Source organism: Vulpes vulpes, chromosome 5 (assembly GCF_048418805.1).
Source record: "Vulpes vulpes isolate BD-2025 chromosome 5, VulVul3, whole genome shotgun sequence".
In the NCBI taxonomy this organism is placed as follows: Eukaryota; Metazoa; Chordata; class Mammalia; order Carnivora; family Canidae; genus Vulpes; species Vulpes vulpes.
The window spans coordinates 30,822,041-30,844,458 of record NC_132784.1 but is presented as its reverse complement, the minus strand read 5'-3'; the positions used below and the strand labels follow the sequence as shown (position 1 = coordinate 30,844,458).

Below are 22,418 nucleotides of genomic sequence, written 5' to 3'. Positions count from 1 at the left end.
AGCCTCATTGCTTCCATTTAAATCTCTAGCCCCCCAGAAGAACACCAGTTATTCTCAAGGTGTAGTTGGTTCTGGATTTAACTGGAGTCTGGAAACCCTTTAACTGGATCTGGAGCTTAGGCTTCTTTATTTTATTTTATTTTTTAAGATTTTATTTGAGAGAGAGAAAGAGCACATGCGTGCACATGCACACAAGCAGGGGGAGCTGCAGAGGGAGAGGCAGTCTCCCTGCTGACCCTGGGATTGTGACCTGGGCTGAAGGCAGACGCCCAACCAACTGAGCCCCCCAACACCACCACCTGAGCTTAGGTTCTGGTCACCACTGGTAGAAACTGGTTAACTTGAGCAAGTTGCTGGACTTCTTAGAGTCTCAGTTTCCTCATGTGTACATCACGACAGCATCATCTAAATTTCACAGCTGCAGTGAGAAGGAAACGCCGAGAATTAAGGGAATGTTCCACAATGCCTGGCCTGTAGTAGGTGCTCAGTAAATGTCAGCTCCCTTACAGTTTTTTTCACTTTTGACTGTGGCAAAGAAGCTCTTGGAGGAAGGAGAGCGCTCCAGGCAGGGTCAGGAGTTGACACCTTGGGAGCTTTCTCCCAGCCGCGGTGGCACACTGAGCTGAACCTCTCTATGCGTGTCCTCTAAACAGGCTCCGTGTTCCACCTGCTGGAGGCTCTCATTGCAGGGAAGGCACAACGAAGGGCCCGATGAGTGAGAGTCAGCGGGAGCATCAGTCACCTATCCCAGCCCCTCACGGGTCCCGCGGCAAGGCTTTCTGCTACTGACGACTCCCAAAACGTCCACCCTCTAAGCCAAGAAGCAGGGCATGAGCTGATCTATTGCCCTTGGTCATTCACATCCATTTATCATATAAAAAGCAACATGACAAAAAAAAGAGAAAGAGAGAGAGAGATGGGAAGAGGAGTAAGAGAAAGGAGGAAATGGCCAGATGGAACAACAGTTAAGGTACCCGATTACAACAAACATCTCTTTCCTGCCAGGACACCAAACACAGGAGCCCAGCCAGCTCTGCAAGTTGCTACCTTAGCCAGTTGGCTGCATGTTTGATGGAAACCGAGGTCCAACAACAGACAAACAAAATCTCTCTCCCACCAAATGGGGAGTGGCCGGAAATGCATGTGAAGAAAATCGCTGTCGTGGGGCCCCAGGTTTATTCTCTCCACGTGGCCTGGAATGCATTTATGCAGCTCACGTGCTTGGGGGGTGGGTCCCTCACTACCAATGCTGCCACTTCCACCTGCGATCTAAAAAATCAGGCCGTGGGATCCCTGGGTGGTTCAGCGGTTTGGCGCCTTCCTTTGGCCCAGGGCACGATCCTGGAGTCCCGGGTTCGAGTCCCACGTCGGGCTCCCGGTGCATGGAGCCTGCTTCTCCCTCCTCCTGTGCCTCTGCCTCTTTCTCTCTCTCTATCACAAATAAAAATAAATAAATAAATCTTTAAAAAAAATAAAAAAATAAAAATCAGGCCGTGCTTTTGCTTCCTCGTCTCTCCACATGTAATCACTGAGACACCATTTCTCACGCTTCCAGAAAAATGCAAACACGGCTCAACGGATCCACTTCCAATCTTCCCATACAATTCAACTGAGGATGGAAGCAGCAAAGACACCTCAAAGCAGAGATGGCTGGATGTCGGAAGGCGTGGGGGTAATGGCTGTGTGTACAGAGGAAAGTCTCTTTGTAGTAGAGGTACTGTTGGCTTAAAGCACAGGCTACCTTAAAGGTAGCACTTACAGCTACCCTAGTTGTAAAGTCTGTCACATATGCATCCTATATGACTGCATGTGACCTCCTTTAGGGTCATAATAGTATTCCTTTCCTCTGTAGAAGCCATGGGTTGGCCGTCATGCCACGATGTAGGTAACTATCAGACAGGTCCTGCCAACTGTCTCCGGTCATCTAATGAGCCCGAATGTCCCTTCAAAGCCAAAAATCCACATAGTTTGGAAGCCTGTAAGTCAAACAGTTAAGGTAAGGGCAAAAAAAATCAGTAGTTAATATGACCCAGTGCAAGCCACAGGTCTGGGAGTCAGAAGGTTATGGCAGGCAGAGGGACCTAGGTGCAGCAGGGGCTGGAATTGAAGCATCGGTCACTTCCCAATGGAGGCTTTATTCCTTTCTTTGAACGCTTTTCCATTCTTTGTAAAACTAATCATCAACTCCTTGAAGGATCCTCGAGGTAAAGACCTGAAGTCCCCTTCAATTCGCTGGTCCTTACTGGGGTTAATGGAGGAGGGATGAGAGGGGCAGGTGACGCATCCTGGACCAGTTGGTTGCACCGCTGAACTCAAGACCCTTATGTGCCGGGACCCCTGGGGGGCTCAGCAGTTGAGCATCTGCCTTTGGCTCACGGGGTCCTGAGATGGAGTCCCGCATCGGGCTCCCCACAGGGAGCCTGCTTCTCCCTCTGCCTGTGTCTCTGCCTCTCTCTCTGGGTCTCTCAGGAATAAATAAAAATCTTAAAAAAAAAAAAAAAAAAAAAAAAAAAGACCCTTGTGTGCTGCATTAACTCAGACTAGAAACTGCTTCCCGGAGAAGAGCTCTGCCCTTTATGAATCCACACGCCGTCCGGGAGCTTTTGCGGCGCACGATGACTGGTCAGAGGGAGTACCTTGCTGCTGACACCTTAGTATCAGGAGCCATATGGAAAATGAGGCAGAAATGAACAAAAGGGGAAAGAGTAGAGAAACTGAGCCCGCCAGCTATACAGCAGGGAGCTGGGGTGCAGACCTGCGATTCAGAGTGGAGAGGGGCGATCCCAGGGCTGGGCTCTCATACAGATCATTGGGTTTTATTGTAGATCTGGGAAAGAAACCAACAGAGCAAATTTCAGTGGTAGGGAATTTTCTTCTTAAACCAGCACAGCCACTACTTCACCACCAATGGCTCTAATGTTCACATACTACTCAATAGTGGAGAACAGCTCCGAAAAAAAAAAAAATTTGTTTTCAAAGCCTTTGCCTGCAATTCCTCTGTTACTGCAAACATGTGGCCTTTCTTGAGGCTCATTTCCCATCCCCTGGCCTCCACCCCCACCACCACGCACAACAAGAGGCTTGAGGATACAGACTCTCCGGGAAGAAAAGAAAAAAAAAATCCAAGTTGGGGGAGAAGGAGGGGCGGCAGGGTGGTGGGGGGGAAGCCCTCACATAAGAAATGAGAAAAACAGGATTCCTATCCTTGAGTTATAAAAACTGAAAGGTACGGGGAATTTTATGGACTCAGAAAGTGATGAAATGAAGAGAAAGACATCAAGTCTACCCAAAAGGTGATAAAATATTTTATTTGTTTTTTGGTTGTGAAAAAGAAAATAAATCATTAGGATGACTGTCAGAATGCCTCCAGGAGAAGGGCATTGAATAGGACTTGCCTATAAATGGTGTAGAGACTAATAAAGGAGTTGGGTTTTGTTTCCTTAGCATTGGTCTGGCGGAGCTTTCTGTTGCAACCCAGGAATCCGGGGCAGACGGTCCAAGCCCACTGGCCGCAGGGCACGCAGATGCATTATTGCCTCTCCAGGCTGGCCCTGTCCGAGATCCCCCAAGCAGCTGCTTCCCGCCTCTACCCGGATTCCCCCTGAACACGGGTGCTGTGGGACATGTTGTCAGATGTCAGGGCTTCAGGATCACGGTTTGCTTTATTTTCATGATTACTGACTACACTTCATATATACCTGCCGATAAAACAGGGTTGAGGCCGGCCAGAGGGGTTGGCCCTATTCCTCTTGGTCCTACAAATTCCAGACAAAGAAGGCAAGGTTCCTGTCCCAAACAGCTCAGTCTAAGGGGCCTTGGAATAATTCTGATATTGCTTAATGAGGCATTTCCAGAGCCCAAAAGACAGAGAACGGTGACAGAGTACCTGTTTTATAAAAGCGACTGTTGATTTTATTTAAACCCGGGCAGGACTAGTCAAGAATCTGTAAAAGAGGCAGGATTTTCAGCTACCTCACAAACTTGCATTCCGCATTTTGCCTTGAATATTCTCTCCCCCTTTTCTACGTGTCAAGCGCTCCTATAAACATGTGATGGCTCAACTAAGTCTTAAACGTTAAGACTCAGAACTAAGTTTCTCTAAATTTGTACTGAATATCAGGAACTCAGAAATCAACTGAACCTTGGAATGAACTGGAACTAAACATACATGCTGGTCAATAGTCCTCTCCACAACTACCCATATATCCAAATTCGATGTGGGACAATTAAGGCTCATGATTGTCATCCGAATCGTATACAACAGGACCCAAGAACAGGACCGAGAACAGTAGGGCGGCGCGGTAGGGGACTGCTAGTATCCGTAAAATGGAAAGGACTCCAGCGGCCTTGCATCTACGATGGCACACACCTTCTTAACCGTCAAGGAGCCCTCCCGACCATCACAAGGACAAGGCCCTAAAGTGGCTTTACTGAGATCACCACTGACCACTCCGTGATCACTCCACAGCACCACTTAGAAGGAACAGGCAAAGGGTGCTCCCAAGTCACTACTCATTTGCTTGCCTATCTTTACGCTTTAGATCCACATGGGCAGGCTGGAGGTCTGCTAACTCACATGATCCTTCTACACTGACCATTATTATGATGGCCACTTTTGACCACATCAGACCATTCAAGGTCTCAAATAGACACACGGCTGAAAAGCTGGACCGATGGAGGATTTTTCCAGAATGCGACATGACTCCATGTCCAAGGTACGTTTATATAAACGGCTACCTTGGCCCTAGACTCACTGCCTGAAGATTCTTACTCATTTGGAACCAACATGAGCCAGCCTGGATGACTCAGGGGAATGGTAATGATGGGATGAGTAATCGTTCTCTTGAAGTCACTAGTTAGGATAAAAGCAGTTGTTCATTACCTGACGGGACAGGTTTCTCAGGCTGGCCAAAAACCCAACAAATAAATCAATGTCACTTTCCTCCCTAACATCTTAAAACTCTCTATTTAAAGTGTGCATCTCAGCTTCACAGTTCAAGGAAAGCTAACCACAGCATTATCCATTCGGCCTCTCCCTTCCTGAGGAGACAGGGGAGACGTGGCGGAGAGGACATCGGCCAAGAAAAATCCTATAGGAACACCACCTGGCTCTCTGCTCTGGGTCACTGTCTCGGTTGTTTTAGGAATATTTTATATAAAACTAATGCAACACTTTATTCTAACAGAAGAAATACACACGCTGACACGCAAAAGCTTCGAACGTGGCAGTTGATTTTAAAGACTTGAAAATTGAAAATCTGTCCCTCTCAGAGTATAACCAACCCCAGGAGTAAGCCCATAAATGCATTAGGGATCCTCATTGCCTAATTAATCCGCATCTCCCCACTCTTTTCCAAGTTGCATTACCCTAATTTACTCTTTGGGGAGTGATATGTTAAAATACGGTTTACTTGTGAGTCAGAGAGAAATAAGTCCTGGGGAGCGAATGCACGGAATAGTGAATATAGACGATAATATAGTATTATAATCAAACTTGCTAAAAGACTAAATCTTAATTTAATCCAACCACTGAAAGGAGACAGTAATTCTGCAACATCATAGAGATGCTAACTATGGCTACAACGGCCATCATATCACAATATATAAATACGTCAACATGTTGTATAGCTTCAATTTATACAATGTCATATGTCAAACATATTTCAACTAAAGATTTAAAGATATGATTTACTTCCAAATGAAATGCTACTAAAGAGATAAATCTCCCTCTGTGTCTCTGCCTCTCTCTCTCTTTCATGAATAAATAAAATCTTTAAAAAACAAAAAATGGGGCTCCTGGGTGGCTCAGTGGTTGAGTGTCTGCCTTTGGCTCAGGGTGTGACCCCGAGGTCTCGGGATTGAGTCCTGCATCGGGCTTCCAGCAGGGAGCCTGCTTCTCCCTCTGCCTGTGTCTCTGCCTCTCTCTCTTTCATGAATAAATAAAATCTTTAAAAAAAAAAGATAAAAAATAAACTGATTTAACAGATGGCAAGTAACTATCTACATTATTCTCTCCTATTAGAGTTCCTTCGGATAGTAGCTGAATAGGCTTACACTAGGTGTGATTTTGGTGATAATCTGATCGGATGTATTGCTGAGGCTACAAAGCAGAGTTCTGGAACAAGGCTTGACCACACACCCGATCAAGGTACACCTGAAGAGAACAGCAGAACACAAGCAAGGTACCTGTGATCACGTTCACGCTGTAGGTCACATCACTGTCCACGCACGTCGACTCATCCTCCATCTGGTGGCACCACGCTGGGGGCTCATCAGATCTGCCACACTGAAGGTGGTTACAACTTTTTTTGCCCTTTTATTCCCCAGCAGGGATCCACATTTGGAGAAAGCGAGGAAACCTGGCTAATAAGTAGACAGGACTCGACGTTCACAGGGTAAGTATGGAATGTGATCACGGTGAAAACAAGAGAATCGTGCATGGGCTTGCCATGTTTAGACATAGAGGAAGTTTTCGTGTCTATTCTAGAAAGACATCTTGAAGGTGAAATTTCGAGAGCTGCTTAAGGTTAAATTCGAAAAGCTGTGCTTTAGTTGGTTGGACTGCTAATAGCAGCCTTCCACCAAAGAGCCACGGAGGATGATAAGGAAGTTGCCAAAGCGCCTGGTGCTATGTGGGTTAGAAGCTGAGAAATGCATGTGCTGACGGGTAAACATGCATCCTAACCATTTAAAATGCCTTCTTCAGCTCAGGCTACCTTGCCAAGAGCCAGCCTAGAGCAAAGTCCTTCCTCTTCTATCTTTTTTTTTTTTTTTTTAAACTCCCTTTCGGTGTTTATTATTAAGCAATCATCTTCACTGGTAGGGAAAAAAAAAAGGAGGGGCTCACACAAACTTTCAGGCATTGTCTTCCTACAACATTGGTCGTAAAACCCATGAGAAAGGGGAACAATGACACCCAGCCACCCTAGGCTGAGTCAACATGCAGGTAACCAGCATGTCTGAAATGTCCTCTGCATGGGTAAGGTGACTCAACCTCCCCTTCAGGAAAAATAAGGACTTCTAAAAAAAAAAAAAAAAATGAGGACTTCTGCAGGTGCTCAAGGCCCCCGTGGTGAACCAGTTTTCAACGTGCACTCTCTCATCCCGTACACCACTGGCGCAGAAGGCCTAGCTGCCTCTCGCCACCTCCTCCATTCCCCCACACTCACCTCCTACGCCTGGGGCCCACCATGTCCCCCCAAATAGGCCATGTTAGCCAGAATCAAAGGAAAACTAATGTCCATCGACCAAGCCTACAGAAAAACAAAGGTGCAGGGCTAGGGAGTCCCGGTTGGCCAAACAGGTGGGAGCTTAAGGGGCACTGGACAGATCCATCCCAGGAAGCAATTAAGTTTATAGCCAGGAAAGAGCAGCCCCAAAGGCCTTGGAAACAAAAGCAGCTGCCTCCCTGTGTCTGTTCTCTCATTCTGTCATAAAGGCAGGCTGGACTATTCAGTTGCAACCGCAGACAGTAAGGCACTGTTGAGAGAAGGCCTGCTGCAGAGGCCTGCCGGTCCGGTTTTCATTTCTGTGCTAGGGGGTAAATGGTCCCAGCCCCATTCAAATCAGAGAAAAAGCAAGCAAGTATCCAAAAAGGAAGAAGTACTCAATGCAGGACATGATTATCAACTCTTTGGGATCAGCTGAAGGAAAAGATTATAAAGGTAACAGTTTCCATTGATATGGGGAAAGCATCGCTAGGATTTCTTGACAATCTTGATGTGGCCTTTAGGGAAGTTCCTGGTATGGGAAGGTATGATGGAAGGGGAGGGCCGCCAGCAGCCTCCTCCCCGCCCCCATGTTCTGCTTTACCTAGGGGTGGGTGGGGGTGCCTGTGCCTGCTTAGAATGCCTATCCTCCAGCTCACATTCTTGCCGGAGACCGTATTAGGGTGAACATGCAGTTTCTCACCCGTGCAGAAGTTGTGGCAAACACCACTGAGTCAAGGGAATAGTCAGCGATGCTAACCCGAGTCAGAAGAGGAGGACGAGTACATCAGAAGGAGGTGGCTACTTGTGGAGCCAAGAGGCAACAATGAGATTGGATGCAGAGAAGATGCTAGATGGAAAGAAGGTGCTAGATGGAGGGAAGGTGCTAGACGGAGCGAAGATGCTAGATGGAGAGAGGATGCTAGAAGGAGAGAAGGTGCTAGACGGAGAGAAAATGCTAGATGGAGGGAAGGTGCTAGAAGGAGAGAAGGTGCTAGATGGAGCGAAGATGCTAGACGGAGAGAGGATGTGAGATAGAGGGAAGGTGCTAGACGGAGAGAAGATGCTAGATGGAGGGAAGGTGCTAGACGGAGAGATGGTGCTAGACAGAGAGAAGGTGCTAGACGGAGAGAGGGTGCGAGACGGAGGGAAGGTGCTAGACGGAGAGAGGGTGCGAGACGGAGAGAGGGTGCGAGACGGAGAGAGGGTGCTAGACAGAGAGAAGGTGCTAGACGGAGGGAAGATTCTAGATGGAGAGAAGATGCTAGACAGAGAGAAGATTCTAGACAGAGGGAAGATGCTAGACGGAGAGAAGATGCTAGACAGAGAGAAGATTCTAGACAGAGGGAAGATTCTAGACAGAGGGAAGATGCTAGACGGAGGGAAGGTGCTAGACGGAGGGAAGGTGCTAGACGGAGGGAAGGTGCTAGACGGAGAGAAGGTGCTAGACGGAGGGAAGATTCTAGATGGAGAGAAGATGCTAGACAGAAGATTCTAGACAGAGGGAAGATTCTAGACAGAGGGAAGATGCTAGACGGAGAGAAGATGCTAGACGGAGAGAAGATGCTAGACGGAGAGAAGATCTAGACAGAGGGAAGGTGCTAGACGGAGAGAAAATGCTAGATGGCTAGAATAACTGCTCCCAAGTCTTGGCCTGGGAGTCTCTCCCCAGTTCTAGTGGTAACTGGAAAGTCCTGGTCATACTAAGGAAGGGGCCATGGGCCACTTCATCTGTGGTGACAAGGGTAACCTTATAAATATTAGTGAAATGTGTCACTTTCCTTATGCCACCTGGGACCACCTGGAGATTGGACTGAATGTAGTTCCACAAACACTGGATAAAAGCATCTGTGAGCCTATCCTTTCCCTGGGGTCATCTTTAAATAATAAGCTAAAGAGATACATTCTTTCCTTTTGAGGTTAGGCCCTCTAATTGCTGAGAGCCAAGAACGAGAGACTATCTGAGGGGCTAGGGAAGACACTATTAAATATTCCCATTCTTCAAATGTCTCCCGAGAAGGTGGCACCACGACCATAACCATTAGCAGACGCCCACACGCACACATACACGCTCAGAGTTACTCTCTGCTCCATGGGATCGCGAGCGTCCTTACTCCCTCCAATTAGGGTCTCCTACAACGTAACTGGACCCATTTTTGGCCACGTGGGTATACCCAGGAAGGCTGGGTCCCTCTCCAAATAGCCAACTCCCCTGCCTCTAGAATAACTACGTGCTCCAAGAGAGAACTCTGCTAAGAGTCAGGAAGATTTCATTTCCATGAACCTGGGAAGCACTTGGGGTTAATGCAGACTCTGGAGCCAGCCTGCCCAGGTGGAACCCCAGTTCTGCCCCTTGGTAGCTTTATGGCATTGGGGGGGGGGGATTACTTAACCTCTCTGTGCCTTGGTTTTCTGACCCATAAAATGGGGATAAAAACAGTACATATTCTATAAGACCATATGATGACCAAATGTGTTATGACATATAAAGGACTTACAATGGCGTTTGGCGTTAGTAAGAATGATGTTAACATTTGCCGCTATCGTTGTTGTCGTTATTATTATATCACTGAGCACGTTACTCTCATACGGGCTGACAACACCATCCCTACTCCAAGAGGGTATAAGACAAAAATAACTGTCAGATAAACTAGTTTCTAATTGCTTTCATATCCAACTTAAGACCCTAGGATAAATTTTACATGGCCATGAATTCTTGATTTTCTCTACTATTCTATTTTTCAACTCCCTTGTAGGCACCAGCTGAGTATGGCGGCATGAGGGATCCCAGCAGGCAAGACTAGCAGAGCCCAGCCCAAATTGCTGACCTGCAGAATCACGAGCAAATAAAATGGTTATTGTTTTAAGCCACTGAGCTTCTGGTGGTTTCTTATTATGCAATAGATAACTGATACAGAGCCCTGAACACATGAGGCTTTATTATCAACAGCATTTCCAACACAAACATTTGCAAGAAACCAGGCCACTTATCTGTCTGTCAACAGGCTTACCAACTACCACATGGTGCTGCCAAGCTCTCAATCCCACCCACCTAGGGCCACCAAGGCCACCACAGTCAGCATAATACCTTGGGAAAAGCGAAGGCTGATTAATGATCAAATCTGGGGAGACAGAGGCAAGCTTTCTGTGCCAAGTAAGTACCAAACTATGTCTCTGTGGAGAGGGATGGAATGGAAACACAGGATTTGGTTATTTTTTGTCCATAATACAATCCAGGGTGCAAAATGGAAGATCCGGCTTCCTTGTAAGTAGCTTTATACCATGCATCTTCAGTATTGCACAGTGAAGTAGGTAGACACCTTCAAGGTAGGAGCAAACCAACTCAAGGACCACATGACCAAGTGGGAATCCGGGAGAGCTGGTCAGACCCAACCATGTAATCCCCATGGTCCAAGAAAGAAGGGAGCCCAGAACATCTTCATTTTTTCTGCTGGTCACACAAGAGAATGATGACATCCCAAGCTTTGATTTTGCTGTGACCTAAGCAAAAAAACTCTCTCTCGACCCACAACACAAAGGGAAAAAGTACCAAGTTCCATAGATCAGTGTTCTATCATGTGTAACATGTGGGAAGAACTGATAATTGACTCTGTAGGAAAATCACTCTGAACACATTAGGAGAAATTTCAGAAGCTTAAGTTCCTGTCTATTAAAAGCAAAGCCACATTTTGATGGCTAAGTAATATTCCATTATATTTGCACACACACACAGACACACACACACACACACACCTTCTATATCCATTCATCTGCCGATGGACATCTGGGCTCTTTCCATAGTTTGGCTATTGTGGATATTGCTGCTATGAACATTGGGGTGCAGATGCCCCTTTGGGTCACTACCTTTGTATCTTTGGGGTAAATGCCTAGTTGTGCAATTGCTGGAACTGGAGGGTATTATGCTGAGTGAAATAAGTCAATGAGAGAAAGACAACTATCATGTGGTTTCTCTCATATATGGAATATAAGGAACAGTGCAGAGGATCATTGGGGAAGGGAGGGAAACCTGAATGGGAGGAAATCAGAGAGGGAGACAAACCATGAGAGATTCTTAACTCTAGGGAACTGAGGCCTGCTGGAGGGGAGGGGGGTGGAGGATGGGGTAACTGGGTGACGGGCATTAAGGAGGGCACGTGATGTGATGAGCACTGGGTGTTATATACAGCTGATGAATTACTGACCACAACATCTGAAACTAATGATGTTCTATATGTTGGCTAGTTGAATTTAAATTAAAAAAAAAGCAAAGCCACCACATCTAAATGAAAACAATCTTATTACTCTGATAAGTTGGATGACCCATAGTGCTAGGGGTGAAGACCAGTAGCATTCATCTGTATTTGTTTATTCCCTCCGTATTTGTTGAGCACATACTCTGTAGCATGTAGTTTTGTGCGGGTCTAGGTATGAGAGAGTTGGGGCAGGGGGAAAGCACAGAAATGAAGACAGCAAAAATGATATGAAAGTAGTTAAGGATAGCTCACGTTCCAAGGGCTTATAGGCCTGGTCATCTTGAAAAACAAAATTCCCTGCCTGAAGCAATTCAGAGTAACCCAGCTGAGGCCACCCCAAATTGCTGCATCAATTGAAACTCATCAGGATATAAGTCAAGAGAGTTCAGAAAACTCCTGATTTCATGGAACCATAGATCTCACTAGATGTAACTTGTCCACAGATAAAGATGCTAAAATGAGGTAATTTACCCCAGGACTCACAACTGGTTTTGGTGCAGAGCCAGATCTGGGTCGTCTGGGCTCCAGGCCAGCAGGACCTAGAGAGACCACCAACCTAGAGAGACCCCTCTCAAGATACAAGGTGTTTACAGTGTGAGGAGGCATAGCCACTCCACTGTTCCAACCACCTGGCAGTAGACCAATACCAGCTCCCCAAAGCAGCGGGCACAAACCCTGCACTTGGGGTGCCTGGGAGGCTCAGTCAGTTGGGCCTCCGACTCTTGATTTCAGCTCAGGTCATGATCTCAGGGTCATGGGATTGAGCCCTACATCAGGCTCCATGCTCAGGGGGAAGTCTGCTGGAGATTCTCACTCTCACTCTGTCCCCTCAACCCTCATACATGTTCTCTCTCACTCACTCTGAAATAAATAAACCTTTAAAAAAGAAAGAAAGAAAGAAATTGCACTTGTCACGTGGGAGCAACTCAAGGATACAACTTCTTGTGGAATAAACTTAAGAGCCCTCTAATGAGTGCTCAAGCGGTCATTAACATAGGCTTATAAGACAGAGGCACAAGAAAATACTTGTTATATTTAAATTTCATAACTTAAATATGTAGAAATTATGTGAACAAACTACACAAAGGTTAAAAATAGTAGCAAAACACACCAACATGGTCATGACTATAAAGATGGCTTTTAAAGAAAAAAAAAAAACACTGGATGAGTTTTATTCTTCATTCCTTCTGCTGTTCCCTACAGGCCAAATATTCTTTAACATTCTTGAACTCTTTATATATTGTTTACTGTTCTGGCTACCTCAATGCAGAAGAGACACAATGTCAATGGTGGCCAGAGGGCAAAGGGCATGTGAGCAGGGGCAAGGGGGACAGTCAAGTGGGGGTTCAGCCCTGAATAGCTGCACGTGGGTCAAAGCCTCGACGTGCTTGGCTCCTCCTCTGTGCTGCTCAGTCATATTCCTGATCTGCTACTTTGGGCTTGGCTATCCAACTTTGGGCAACTTACAGATTTTCTTTGAACTTCAGTCTCCTCGGAGTGCCTTAGTCAGTTAAGCGTCAGACTCTTGATTTTGGTTCAGGTCCTGAACTCAGGGTCATGAGATCGGGCTCCACGCTCACTGGGGAGCCTGCTTGAGATTCTTTTCCTCTGCCCCCCTTTTGCACAAGTGTGCGCAAATATGTATACTCTCCTTCTCAAACAAGTAAGTCAATCCTTCAGCCTCAGTTTCCTCAACCCTAAAAGGCAGATATTAATAGGACCTTTTTCACAGGAAGGCCACGCAGGTTGGAAATAATGCAAACAGAACGTTTAGTTTAGCGCCTGGCAGAAAGCAGGAGCCACCAAATGACAGCTGTCATGATGACAGTGATAGAGATGGCTAATATCACAGTTATTATTTTTTATTGTCATTGTTATCATTATTATTATGATTATCAGCATTATGATGTTCCTAACACTGTGTTTAACACCGTAACTAAAAAGGCATGAAGTTTCCTTGCTTTGGAAGACGGCCCAGTGCTCTCCATGCGTCTCATTACTGGACCATCCCTTCTCTAATCTCCACACTCTCCGGGTTTATTAATATCTAGTAGACTTTTCAGATGAAGTAACAGCTTGCACACCACCCAATATGCCCAGAGGGAAATAGTGATAACATACAGATTCCTACTTGTTTTCTTGGGCCTAATTAAGAGAATACAATGTCATCCTTTTAAAAAGGGGCAAGCAGTAAACCACCTGAGTAGATACTCTACAGAATTCTGTTTTGTGCTTGAAACTTGTAATTATCTCCTACAAACATGGGTGCTAATAATTCTATCCGCTCTTTAGACAAGAAACAAGAAGATTTTTGGCTCCAAATCAGCTCACGATCTCAGACTACTTCCTCCTGTGGAGGCTGCCTCCCTCAGCCCCGAGACGCAAGGTGGGAGGTCTGTTTGGGGGGGGGGGGCTCCGAGCTGGTTGCTGATAGCCCCCACCAGGAGGAAGGCTCCTCAGCAGACCAGTCTCAGGTCCCTGGAGCTCAAGAAGACATTCCCTGGCCTTGACAGCCTGACCAGAGAAAATCAGATCGCAGATTCAGTTTTTTCACTGAGAAAATAGAGACGGGTCCAACAACCGAACCTGGTCAACTTGCGTATTAAACGTCACACCTAAAACCGAAAAGGCAAGTGAATGAAGTAAAAAGCGGTCATGGGTAAAACATACAACTTTAAACATGCCCAAATAGATGCTACCGCCTCTTCTCTGTGGGGATAACACTTTCATCTTATTTTGGATCAGGAAAAATGTTCTAATCCTCAACATTTAAATGTCCTATAATTACAAATGCTCGATAATTAGTGAATGCACTTCCTAAGTAAGAGTTAGCAATGGTTTTCATTTGATCTAGACACTTCTGAGCATCATTTCCTATCCCCCACTAATTCCTGCCCCCATTGCTGGGATAGTAACTCTGGAACATTCTCTTATAACTGACTAAAGTCATGCATTATGTGGGAAACAGAGGAGTCTTTCATCTACTAACCATTCCCTGGACATGGGCACCCCCTCTTTGGGTTCACCAGAAATATGACTTGAGCCAAAATCTGTCTACTAAATCCCGGGACTACAGGGAGCAGCACAGACTTCAGGATGGGCTAGGACACCTGGCAAATGACTCAGGAAACTGGCAAAAGACAGTCCCAAGATGTTCCAGAGTCCACCTGGATCCCCCATCGCCTGACCTGCAGCTCCCAAACGAAAAGCCAAAGATTGTCCGTAATCGCTTCCGTTCTTACCTCATGAGAGAGAGCGTGGCCTTCAGGCTCCTCTCTCCAACTGACCGTGAAGAGGTCTGCGCCCAAGCAAAGTAGCCAGCCTACCAAAGATAAAAAGATAAAGTAAGAACGGCTGCAGGGGATGAGTTACATTCTTCAACAACTGGAATGTTCTCTAGCAAACAGCAGGCCTCTGGATGTTTGGAGACCTTTCAGCCTACAACAGCAGCAATATAAAATCCCTGGAATCAAGTCAGGTGGGGCTGTTAAAGCTGCAGAGAGTGAGCTACCAGTTTATGAACACACACCTGGGGCCCATCTAATTGGGAATGGTAATCACTGGTGAAATCAGGGACCTCATCACACCCCCTGCAAGGTGCTGGCGGACCTCCGTATAACACTTACCTGTACCAGGGTGTGTTGGCGGGTCAGAGCATTCACACACTGAACGCGTCCGCACACAATGAAGACTCTATGCCGTGGAAATAAGCCCGCTCTGGAAGACAGCCCTACCAGCTGATGAAAGGATGACAACATGGAATTTGAACCGAGATGAGGCGGCAGGAGGGAAATGTAATCATCTTCTACACGCATTCAAAGCAGCAAATGTAGAAGACCACAATTATGGCCCATTTTAAGTAAATTCTATTGTGTATTTATGGCCCTAATCTGTGATGGTTAACTTTGGGCTTAATCAATTGACTGGGCTATGGCCCCCAGTTCTTTGGTCAAACACAAGTCTAGATGTTGTTGTAGAGGCATTTTTAGATGTGATTAACATTTAAATCAGGAGACTTTGAGTGGAGCAGATTACCCCCCCCCCCCCCCCCCCCGAAGCATGCATGTATGGGCCTCATCCGACCAGTTGAGGCCTCAAGAGAAAAGGTGAGGTTCCCTTAGGAAGAGATATTTCTGCCTCAGTGCAGTCTTTGGACTCATAGCTGTGACATCAACTCTTCCTGGATCTCCAGCCTGCTGGCCGGCCCTGTAAATCCTAGACTTGCCTGCTTCCATATCACGGGTGGCAATTCTTTATTTTTATTTTTTATTTTTTTTTGGGGGGGTGGCAATTCTTTAAAATCAATTTTTATCTATTGATCAAAATCACTAGACACACACACACACACACACTCCCTATTGGCCAGGATTCTCTGGAGAACCTTAATTCACCACCTAATGCCAAGAAAGAACGCATCAACTTACAAGGTGAGTATACAATGTGAAGAAGACAACACAGAAGAGAGGCTAGAGCACGAGGAAAAGTTAATCCACAGAACTGTATTTTGTAAGGTATTAAGCTATAGCCCGACATGACTCATAAATTAGGTTCTGAGCATCTTAGTGGCCAAAGCAATGAAGAGACACAATCACACTGACTCTAAGATAAAGTACAATGTAACGCTTCATGAGTGTTAGCCTTTTTCTTGTTATTAAGAAATTTCTCCCAAGGTATTAACCTTTCCTTCCTGGGGTAAATTCCCAAAGTGTTTCTTATCATTCACACTGAAGGGAGGGAGGGAAAGTAATTAATTAGAAGTACCTCTAAGTATATATAGTAGGGAGTCTCCTTTTTTTTTTTTTTAGTAGGGAGTCTCCTATCATGATTCTTACTGCATCCCTCAAGGAGACATATGATACGAAAGCACAATTCAATAGAGTGATTTACCAAGGCCCAAAAGAAGCCCAATATATATTATTTCTCCCAATGAAAAGCTAGGTGGGAAGTGGGCTACACTGTCTAAGGCTGTAGGAGACATATGATACAAAAGCACAATTCAATAGAGTGATTTACCAAGGCCCAAAAGAAGCCCAATATATATTATTTCTCCCAATGAAAAGCTAGGTGGGAAGTGGGCTACACTGTCTAAGGCTGTAGTCCCTGGCAATGCCTGGAGTAAAGGTTTTTAATACTGCTGATTGGGGGCTGATCCACAGAAAAACCGCCCTCAAACAGGCTTATAAGTTCACGTAATACATTAAAAAAAAAAAAAAAAGTTCACGTAATACATATCTAAGAACGGTAAGGTTTAATTTTCATATATTTGCATATGAAGAAGTCCTACATGCCCTTCCTGCATTGGAATCAATTTATTTATTTATTTTTTAAGATTTTATTTATTTATTCATGAAAGACGGAGAGAGAGAGAGAGAGAGAGAGGCAGAGACACAGGCAGAGGGAGAACCAGGCTCCATGCAGGAAGCCCGATGCGGGATTCGATCCCAGGTCTCCAGGATCAAGCCCTGGGCTGAAGGCCAGCGCTAAACCGCTGAGCCACCCAGGGATCCCTGGAATCAATTTAAAAAACAATTTTTATTATGGTGAAATAGACATAAAATTTACTATTTTAACTTTTTTTGAAGTGTGCAGCTCAGTGACATTAAGTATATTCACAATGTCATGCAACCATTACTACCACCACCCATTTCCAGAACTTTCTCATCATCTCTAACACAATCTCAGTACCATTAAACGAGTCCCCACCGCGGCCAACGCCACAGCCTCTGATAACCACTATTCTACTTCCTGTCTCTATGAGTTCGCCTATTCGAGGTACCTCACAGAAGTGGAATTGTGTAATATTTGCTCATCTGGGCCTGCATCTAACTTATCATAACGTTTTCAAGGTCGTGCATGTTGTACCATGTCCCAGAACTCCACTTCTCTTTATGGCCGAATAATATTCCGGTGCTAGTCTATACCACACTGGGTTTGTCCTGGCACGACTTATTGTGTAATTAACTCAACAGCTACTGAATGTTTGCCATGTGTCGAGTCTGATTTTTTTAGACGTTGACTTTATTCTAAGGACAGTATGTAAGAGTCAGAAGCTCGACTCCACAAGCAGCCAATTAATTGTATAAATCCCCGTTTCAGAATCAGTAGCAGCAGCAAGCAAACAAAAGTCTGGCTTGTTCTTCCCTAAGGGTTAGGGAAATCTCCCCCCACGATCTTAATTAATGTTCTTCATGTTTCAAGCTGAAGTGGGGTTAGAACATCCCGGCTCTGGGGCCGGTGTGCTCCGTAAGGCTCCATATCACGGTGCCTACAGCTTACCAAGTGTCATTCTTGACCTCCAACCCAGCGATAATGAGCTTCTATCTAAACAGCTGATGTCAAGAAGCCAGAGGAACTGCAGTACTGTGAGGCTGCCTTCTATCCCTACAGATAAGATACTCGGTCAGAATCAGCTGGAAAAGCACATCTTTCCCCCTAACTAGCTTGCCGTCCATCAGCTTTTTATTTCTAGACACATACACAAGGGAATAAGTCTTCTGTGCGGGCACACGGGTGCTAAGAAGCACACAGCGCCTTCCCAGCAACACAGTTTAATAGTTGAAAGAAAAAGCGAGAACCTGCACTCCACTCTGGTGTTCACCTTAGAGGGTATAAAAGGGCAGATGGCACGAGGTGGGGATGCCACCACACACCTGAGTTCACAAAAGTGGCCCAGTGTGAGTCATCAAAAGATGTCCGCAGGAAGTTGATGAAAAACCACCACTTCTGCACACTGACAAGGGAATTGCAAGCAAAAAATCAAGAGCCATAGAGGATTTGGGCCACTTTATTCAGCATAAACTTCTCAGCTGGGAGGATTTGCTGTCATCCCGGGTTGTTAACAATTGGCTGAGCTGAACTTCATTACCACTTTTGCGTCCAGTTAACTGGGAATATGTCATTCAACCAACAGAAATGGTTTTAGAAAAATATAGAGAATTTACCCTGGAGTTCCTCCTGTATGTTTTTTAATACTGACTTCAAAAGCAAGAGTTTTTTTGTAGATAAAAACAAAATGAACACGGTTAAGATTGTTCCTATTAGTATATAGGTAAACAGTCCGTTGCCTCTAGAGACAGGAGACATTTCCATGGGTTGTAGGAGCTGGCCCCAAACAGGCTGGAAGTAGGATGAACACAAAGGATCTCAAATTAGCCTAATAAGGAAACCTCAGAATGAGGAGATGCTCAGTTCTCTTTCCCAAGCCATGACTCTCCCCCTCTTCTCAGGGCATCAGGAATAGGCATTTTGGGGGTGGATGAGGGGCATAGCTGGAATATGAAAGCTTCATCTGTGATAATCACTCTGATCCTCCAACTTGTGTTAAATTCATTCAAATCTTTCTCATGCGAGTGTGCACATACACACACACACACACATTCAGAAATGTCTTCCCATGGCATGGATCCACTTGTAAAGATAAGAACGCTGATAAAGTGGGGCGCCTGGGTGGTGCAGTCACTGCAGTTTTCTTGGTTTCAGCTCAGGTCGTGATCTCAGGGTCCTGAGATCAAGCTCCGCGTCAGCCTTTGCGCTCAGCAGAGTCTGCTTGGGTTTCTTTCTCCCTCTCCTTATGCCCCTCCACACCCCTTCAAATCAATCAATCAATCTTCAGTAAAATAAAGAACCCTGATAAAGCTATCAGTGTTCATCAGAAGTTATAAAATTAAGCTTGAACCTGGTAGAGAATGCCAATTCCTTTCTATTCTGGGCTGAATAGATTGTATCCTCTTCCCTCCCCCACCCCAATTCATATGTTGAAGTTCTAACACCTCAAGAACCTCAGAATGTGACTATGTTTAGAGACGAGGCCTTTGAATGGGGTGATTAAATTAAAATGAGGTTTGTTTTGTTTTTGTTTTTAGGGTGGGCGCTAACCCGATATGAGTACCATCCTTAGAAGAGGTAATTAGGACACAGACGTGTACAGTGGGAGGACCAGGTGAGGACACAGGGAGAAGACGGCCATCTGCAAGTCAAGGAGAGAGACCTCAGAAGAAACCAAACCTGTCCACACCTTGACCTCAGACTTCCAGGCTCCAGAACCGTGAAATGAGAGATTTCTGCTGCTGTGATACTTGTCATGGCACCCCTTCCCTTTTTCCTCCCTTGAATGCCTACACTTCCAGGGAAGAGACTGGACAGGCAAGGACCCCCTGTCTCCTACCTCTCAAGGGGCTCCCTGTCATTCATTTCCTTATCCCCAACCAGGATAATCAATAAACCCAAAGAAAGTGACAAGTAGGAACACCTTCCAGACACCCTGAAGGCCCCTACTCTAAAACAGGGCACCAGGGCCTGTCCCAAGACTTTGGACCTCCAAGACTCAAAGAGCTTTCTCTGCTCCCTTCCCAAATGCTCTCTGCCAACCAGAAGTCACCCTACAAACAATCTTGGGGATACTGTTCCCAGACACGGAGTCTTCATTTCTCTTGCCTCAATACCCAAGGCTGGTTCAGATGCCTTAACCAACTTTAATCCCCTCTCTTCTTGAAAAGAAAAGGACAGGTTGGGGGCCAAAGAGCCTTGCACATTACAGAAACAAGCCCAGAGCAAGAGATTATGAAGGATAAGAGGACTCCCAGTTGCTTCAAGACTTGATTCACATGTAATTACTTTCTCCTTCACTGGAGAAATCCATACAGGAGAGCTGCCTGATGTTTTTGTTAGTGCTGGGAGCCACGAACACCGTAGTTTAATTCCTACTCTCCGTAGATAATGTTTGGCCTATGGCATAGGTAGGCATTGGGTCTGGCTCCAGGTGCTATGGCTTGAAAGGGACTATACTGCACTGGGGTGGGGCGGCAGTCATACCAGATGGACTAGGTTGATGGTGATAAGTCACCAGTGACAGAGGAACCAAAAGGGATCACCTTGCCTGTCCTCAGGTCCCAGCCCCATTAGCCTTCTCAAGCTCTTCGGTCTTGCTCTGGCCACCTCCCCAATCCAATACAAGCTTGACATGACTTTGTCTGGAATGTCCAGAGACAAATGTGAGATCTCCTAGTAGAAGTAATGCCCCCGCACCAGCATTCCTGGGGTCAGCAGACAAGGCTCGTGGGTCCTCCCCAGACTACAGTGATGGGGTGGGGGATCCCATCCAGGGTGCATTCCAGCAGCAGGGCCACCAACACTCAGGCTAACACTCACATCTGCCAAATCCCAGCCCCGTGGAAGAAAAAGGAGAGCAGACTGATGCAATTAGCCAGGTGAATGGGAACTTGTCAAACCATTTAGATAAGACAGTACTTGAATTTATTCAGTTCCCGTTACCGGAGGGTGATTGTGCTTCCACCCCCTGCTGATTCTGTGGGCTGCATAGCACTTTGCTAGCAAGGAAATGAAAAAAGAAAGGATGATTTTTTCAGCCTACAAACTCCAAGGCTCTGCATGTTAAATCAGCAGGCACCATGCCTTCAACCAAGGGGTAACTTGACCTTAATGGAATCAAGGGACACATCCTGTTGAGTGACTTTGTCACAGAATCTCAAACTCAGTGATGAATTTTTTAAATTTAAGTATCCAATTAATAAAAAATAAAGATTCCTCATCCAGTTCAATCTTCCTTATACCTCTTAACAATTGATTACACATTCACCTTGCTAATGGCTCTGTTTCAATTATTGAGCTGTGAGCACCTCAAGAGTCCATATGGAATCTTACTCATATTCTTTTCAGAGCCCAGCATAGCGTTGGACACAAAATAGAAACTTGGTAAAGGCTCAATTACTGATTGCTTCTTGCTTTTGAAATAGTTTTCCCTGTAAGGTAGCAAATCCACTCTCTCCCTGCCTCATGTAATCAAAAACACACCTCGCTCCTCTCCGTGACCCTTACCCCCCTCACCAAACTCACAACAGCAACAGGATCTTCACAATGAATATCCACAGTGGATTCAGTGGATCATACAAAACAACAAAGTTACAGAGAGGGGTTCAAGGTTGGTCCATTCTTGTCCTGTTTTAAAATCTGAGCATCTCTGTATGTTTCCCAGGGCTGTCAAAACACTACCACAAATTTAGTGACTAGCAACAGATGTTTATTCTCTGATAGTTCAGAAGGTCAGAAATCCAAAATCAAGGTGTCAGCAGGGTCGGTGTCTTCTGGAAGCTCAGCGAGAGCCTGTGTCCTCTTCCACATTCTAGTGGCTGCTGACACTCCTCGGTGTGGAGCTACATAACTGCTCGGTCTGCTCATGCCCTTTCCCCGGGTTTTTGGTCAAATCTCCCTCTCTCTTCTAAGGACACTTGGCTCTGGGGCCCACCCTGAAATCCAGCATGAGCTCATCCTAAGATCCTTCATTACATCTGCAAAGACCCTATTTCCAAGTAAGGGCACATTCACAGGCACTGGGGGTTAGGATTTAGATATATCTAGTTTGGGAGAGAGGATATTACTAAACTCACTAAATATCCAAAGTCAGAATACATCATCTGTACCAGAAAACCCCATCTTCTTCCCAGTGCTCTTCTTCATATTAACAGGCTCGTTTCCTACTCAGGACCCAAGATGAACTCTGAGTCATGTTCAAGGGCCTTCACCCACTTGCTCCAGAGCTTCAAGTTACAGCTCTGTAACTTGCAGTGAAGAAGTCCAATTCAATCAGTTCTATCCTACAAAAGTGCTTAATGCCTGTCTCCTCTTTCCCATGCCTGCTGCCTGACTACCTTGGCCCCAGCTTGAATCCCCAGTCTCCTTCCCAGCCTGCCAGCTTCCTTCCCTGACCATGCCACACGCTGCTGCTTTAAATAGAGCCCTATCATGCCACAACCTTGTCCCCAGGCTTTCAAATGAAGCCCAATCTCCATACAGCCTAGCATCCAGATCCACTAGAATGAGCCCCAAACCCTCGCCCAGTCTTATTTTCCACTGCTCCCTTGCACTTGGTCCAAGGTCTGGTCAAATTGTTGAGGGTTCTTAAGTAGATTCTCAAAGGCCTCCAAGACTTTCAAGTCCCTCT

General features: G+C 45.8%; 1 protein-coding gene across 11 annotated transcripts in view; it reads right to left on the bottom strand.

Moving 5' to 3' along the window:
- The window catches only part of LYPD6B (LY6/PLAUR domain containing 6B), a 169,257-nt gene that overhangs the window by 39,009 nt on the left and 107,830 nt on the right, over nucleotides 1-22,418 (bottom strand). For 10 of the 11 annotated variants that reach the window (XR_012001520.1, XR_012001523.1, XR_012001519.1 and 7 more), the window contains one exon: nucleotides 14,704-14,783. The gene's annotated coding sequence lies outside the window, so the exon portion shown is untranslated. Of the gene's footprint in view, nucleotides 1-6,186; nucleotides 6,329-14,703; nucleotides 14,784-22,418 lie in introns of those variants that run through there. The other variant, XM_072757736.1, reaches the window with a different exon arrangement.